The sequence below is a fragment of the Lemur catta genome, chromosome 8 (assembly GCF_020740605.2).
Source record: "Lemur catta isolate mLemCat1 chromosome 8, mLemCat1.pri, whole genome shotgun sequence".
Lineage (NCBI taxonomy): Eukaryota > Metazoa > Chordata > Mammalia > Primates > Lemuridae > Lemur > Lemur catta.
Window position 1 is genome coordinate 90,820,954 of NC_059135.1, and position 6,000 is coordinate 90,826,953.

Genomic DNA, 6,000 nt, shown 5'->3' on the forward strand with positions numbered 1-6,000 from the left:
ATACTTTTAAACTATGGTACAGACAAGAAAAGGAAGAGCCTTATTTAAATGATATGGGCTAAAAGAGATCAGAGACAGTTTCCTGAGAAACTTAGCTAATACCTGAGCTAAGATCTCAAGAAGGAAATGGAGTAGAATAGAAGTGTGGGGGAGTGTGTGTGTGTCTGTGTTAGAGTTAAAGGAGTGTATCCTCTAGAGTTCTGGAAGGAAAGATATAGGATATTCAAAAAAGGTAATTAAAAGAGTTTACTAAAGGGACAATTTTTCATAGGTATGGACAAGCAGACCAACAAGGGATGGAGGAACACCTCTGGATCAACAGCAGTGAGGCCTCAAAGGCCAACATAGAGGGCTAATTCTGTAACCTGGGGAGCAGTGCAGTTGAGGGAGAAGTCTTGTCTAATAGGAGCTGCTGACAGGAGGGGAATACATCATTCAAACCCTAAACCCTAAGATAGCCCAAGTGATATTATCTGCAGAGGTCAGCATCCCAGAACACAGAACAGAGGTGAGACAAATGGAAGTATATCTAGAGGGGCAAGTCGGGAAGAACTAGGACAAGGGGAAAACTTGTGCAAGATGATGATGGAGGGTAGGCTTGGGCCAAAACATGAAGAATTTGGACATTATCAAGAACAGTGGAAATCAGAAAGTTAGGGTTAACCAGCAGGTTAGGAATGTGTTCACAATCAGGAAGTCTCAGCTAGTTATCAGGAACCCTGCTATGGAGACTGGGTACTTGGTCAAGACCTCAGTCCTAGGATTTCTGTAATGGTGGGAAATTAGACTATAATGAATTAGTAAAGAACTTTCACTTTTCATTGATAGTGGCTGCCAGGAATGCTTCTTGGGAAAGATCTTAAAGTAGTATCCAAGTTTAGCAGGAAGAGTAAGTAGTACAATTAATGAAGGATGTGCAATGTTCACCAGTATGTTTTAGAAGGAAGTAGGTAGATTACCCATTGAATGTATTTTATATCCTTGTTCATATGCACAGTGCAAGATCTAATAAATTGATCACAATTTCAAGACTGTTTTTTTCATTATTAGTGGCCTAGAAATTTTGGAATTACATTGACTCTAGATATTCTGAGGCTCCAAACAATTTAAAGGATAAGGCAATTGTGCTGAAAACTTCATTAATTAAGAAGGCTCTTCAAAATGGAAAACATCAAAGAGAGAAAAGTTAGAAGCTTGGAAAAATTCTTCCTATGTATTTAGGGAAGATTTAAAGACCGTGTTTTAATATCAAATTTTTCTGGGTTTGCATTTTTTACTATCTTACTTTTGGCAAAAGAAAAAGAACTTTGTGAATAAGTTGATAATCAGCTCTGAAAATTAGAAAAAAACATAAGAACTTACTTGTTCATTATACCCAATGTGGGGAGGAGAGAATATGGTATTGTTAGGGTTTGCTTTTCACAAAGAAGATTCTGTGAAATTTGGGGAAAAGAAATAAGGTATGAACAGTTTTTTAGTGTGAAGAATGAAAAATGAATCTCTATTTTAATTAAACTATTATTAATTAGCATTTATTGAGCACTTACTAGCTTCTAGTCACTCTGCAAACATTTATATGGATTTTCTCACTGAATCCTTATACTCAATGTTATGCTAGAAAACCAGCTCTTCAAAATAAAATATAATATAACATAAAATAGAGCCCTAATTTATAGCATTTTCAACTTTCATGATTTAAACATTCCCATGAAGAGCTTAACAACCAGCTCAAAAAATTTCCAAATATTAAACAGTTATCTCTTCATGAGTTAGTGCAACCTTGCTCCAGCACAACACTGTTTATGCCACTGTATTTGTTAGAATACTATGTGATGAACTGTTATTACAAAGAGAACTAAAGTACAATGGCCCAAACAAGAGTATATTGCTTTCTCACAAAATAGTCTGGATTGGGGTAGGGGGTCTCTGCTTCTCAAAGTTGCCATCAAACTCAGGCTGAAGGGTCATCTCTGCCATCTTTAATGCAAGTTTCAAACTGGCTCTAACAACAGCCTTTCCAGACAGCAGAAGGCAGAGGGAGGAGAAAGACCAGGGCTATTGTCTTTAAGATGATGAGAGCTGCCCACATCCTTTCCACTGGCATCCCGAACTTAACCATGTGGCCACTTCCAGCAGCAAAAGAGGCCGGAAAATATTGCTTGTAGCAGCCACTTGCCCAGCTGAAACTTGGTGTCTGGATCATGAAATGGGATGCTGGTGGTTGCAGGGTTGGGATGGAAAAACCTTTTCTCCAAAAACAAAGCTGCTTCAATCAAATCTGTGTCTGAGAAAGGGAACCATTTTCCCACTATGGATCTGATGACAAATCAGTCAAATGCAACACTTGCCTAGAGTGCCTATTTTTCACCAGGTCAGAATTGCATTTGCAACAATGTGCCTGTGTTGTTGCACTAAAAATTAAACCACACGCCATTTGTGTTATATGCATGGCTGGTGACCAATACCTTCTGATATATTATTCCTCTGTCATTTGTCTTCGTATTTTTAATGCACAGTAATCACACCGTATCTGTCATTTTTATATTAGTTTTTGCTTAACATTGTCTTTATAACTGTCATTTTTGACAAGAAAGAAAGCAGCACAATGCAATACCATGTGCTCATCTTTTAGCTTCAGCAATTATCGACATTCTGCTGGTCTCTTACTAACTGGTGAATGTTTATCTTGTTTTTAATGTCTTATCATTATAAATATGCTGTGATGATTCATGCGTAAGCTGTACTCTGTATTTAGATCATCTTCTTGGCACAGGTACCCAGAAGCAGAATTTCTGAGTAGCCCACCCCAACTTATGTACTCCACATGTCACTGGGTTAAGCAAGGATTGATTGATTCTGTCCACACTCACACTATTACCCACTAAGGACAAGCCTGACTCCTTTTGGTGGCTTTATGAATGAGGAACAACCAAAGTGGGCTCCAAAATTCAGGGTTAAGGTTGGCTTTCTATTTTAAACAATTCTTTTGCAGCCACCTTCTTAACGTCACAGAGACCATTGCTGTGACTGTAGAGGAACATGAAGCACATTGATCAGAGTCCTGGTCAAAGTTGCAAGTAAGTTCTTTGTGCATTTGAACCAAAGAGCAGTTTGAACGCAGGCGTTTTTTCCTTCCTCCCCCAAGCCCTTCTTGACAACACAACAAATGATAATCTGAAATCAAACACGACACTCTACCTGCAGGACTCGACTCTGACAGATGGAGCTGTGTTTAAATAGCTTCATGTTGCCAGTTCCAATAAAGGAAAAGTACACAAAAGCCCAAGTCTAACGGGAAAAGGGAAAGTGCTCTGAATTTGAAAGGGAGTCAGGTACACATAATGCTGATGAAAATCATCTAACCCCTCAGCAACACAGGGCAACGTTTCCTTGGAGGTTGGCTGGAGCAGTCATGGCAGTGGCTGGTAGCCAACCCCACACGAGTGGGTGGTGTGAAAGTTTGGGGATGCGAAGGAGCTTTCATTAGCAGAGATGGGGCATAAGGGAAACTTGCCAGACTTTTGATCCATGTTGGGCTGGTGAGTATGCAACAGCTGCTTTTGTTATCTGAGAATGAGGCATCCTGGGGCTGTGGGACTGCTCTAGGCTTAATGATTTAGGGGTTTTGTTAAATAAAGTCTCTCAGATGGCATTACAGTGGTGGAGGAGGCCTCAAATGGCTCAAGAAATAAAAACAACCTTTGCCTTGAATTTTTCAGTTCGGTTCCAATGGAGTTGCAGTCATGTATCAAGTTGAAAGACTTACAAAGCACTTCACAAAAAAAATTATTTTTAAAGCCTTTTGTCATTAACCTGATTTGAATTGGGTCCAGCACCATCAGGACAGAGTGTTAAAATTGGTCTCTTTGATCATATATGGCAAACAGCCCCCCCACCACCAAAAAAAAAAAAAAGCAAAACAAAACACCTTTCTTTACTGCTTGTGGCCTTTTTAACCTTGATATTTCAGGAACTGGCCATAACCATCCCAGGGCACCACGGCCATCTAGGACTCTGAATGGAGATAACCTGGGTGTTTCATTGGTTTGGAGTTGTCTTCATCCAAATGTAGCTTTGATTGTACTGTAGAGTCATCCTGTCTCAGACTTCAAACCCATTGGTACATTCAATCCACCAGCTTTTATTGATGAATATTATTGCCAAACTCTGTGTGAATCACTAGGGTTGCCAAGATAAATAAGATAGTCACTAAACTCAAGGAACTCATAGGAAGTACAGGAGACAGACATTAAATAAATCATTACAAACCAATGTGCAAGGGCAAGTTGTATAACTGTCAGAAAGGCATGAAAGTACATTCCACCTGAGGTTGAAGGTGAAAGCTGCCCAAGAGGTCCTGGGGAGAGGCATCAGCTGGTCCTTAAGAAAAAATAAGTCAACAAATATCTACTATTTATGGAGCACACAAAATGCATGAGTTACTAAACCAGGCCATTTAATTCACTTTAAGTTAATGCAACAATGCCATGCATTAGATATTATAAAGCTTAATGTACAGATAAGAAAACTAACTGAGAGAGGTAATGAGCTGAAGGTCACAGAGCCAGATAGGATCAGACCACAGACATGAATCTAAATGTTTCTGACTTCAAAGCCCATGTTCCTTACTAGACACCACACTGTTTTCAGACAAAGGAAACTAGCAGAGGTGTGTATCCAGTCAAAGAGGTGGAATTAGCACCACCAACTTTTCCCATCTGTTCCTTTACCTCTGCCTCCCAGGCCAGTTCAAACTGCTCTTTGGTTAAAATGCACAAAGAATTTACTTGCAACTCTGACATTAAGAAGGTGGCCCTAGAAGCATTGCTCACAATAGAAAGCTGAACTTAATCCTGACAATTTTTTTCCTGCTTTCTCAGTCATTTGATTATGGCAAACTAACTGCATTCCCTTCCTCCACCCCTTCCAAACTCACATTCCTTGGAAGAGACCCTAAGACAAACCTCAAAAACACAGATTTTCATGAAAACAAAACAAAAAGGTGAAAAAAAACAAAGCAAACAGCAACCGTCAAAAATATCTGAAGGGTTTCCAATTTCTACTAAAGTATTAAAGGTTTTGCTATGTCCATGATCAATGTAGCCTGGCATCAGAGCATGACTTGTGCCTTTTTTTGAGAGCTGTCTTCTGGTCTCGATTAATTAAATGAACACCTCTACTAATTTTGTCACAGCTTTAGAAGGGCACATGGACCTTTTCTGAAGAGTATGATAAGCTTAGTGTCAGCAACCTGTAGCAGATACACTAAATACAATATCCAGCTCCCAACCAGCAAGAGGCTGGGAGGACAGTAATTTTGACTGAATACCAGGTTCCCAACCCTGAGACCACAGCTACTGACTATTTTTTGAACAACTGAAGTGAGCCCCTCTGTCCACCTTTCGGCAGTTCCTACATGCCTTTCTTTGTTTTGAAGAAATTTCATTTGACCAGAGCACATGGGAATGCATCACAGTTTGATTGCTACTCAAGTCTGATAACTTCAACCAAAGGATACCAGTAGGTTTGTATGTTTGTTTTTTGATTTTTGTCTGTGTGTAAAATACACATAACATACAATTTAACATCTTAAACATTTTAAGTGTACGGTTAAGTGGTATTAAATAGATTCATAATGTTGTACACCCATACAGCAATAAGGTTTTTAACTCTTTTCATCTGTAAAACTGAAACTCTACACTCACTAAAAAGTAATTTCTCGTTCCCTCCAACCTCTATCCCCTGGCAACCACCATTCTAATCTCTGATTCTATAAGTTTGAGTACTCTAAGTTCCTCATGTAAGTGAAATGGCACAGTATTTGTATTTTTGTGACTGGCTTATTTCACTTAGCAGAATATAGTCAAAATTCATCTATATTACAGCATACTGTAGAACTTCCTTTCAAGGCTGAATAATATTCCATTCTATGGATATTCCACAAGATGTATACTTGAATGTTTTCCACATTTTAGCTATCATGAATAATGCTGAACATGG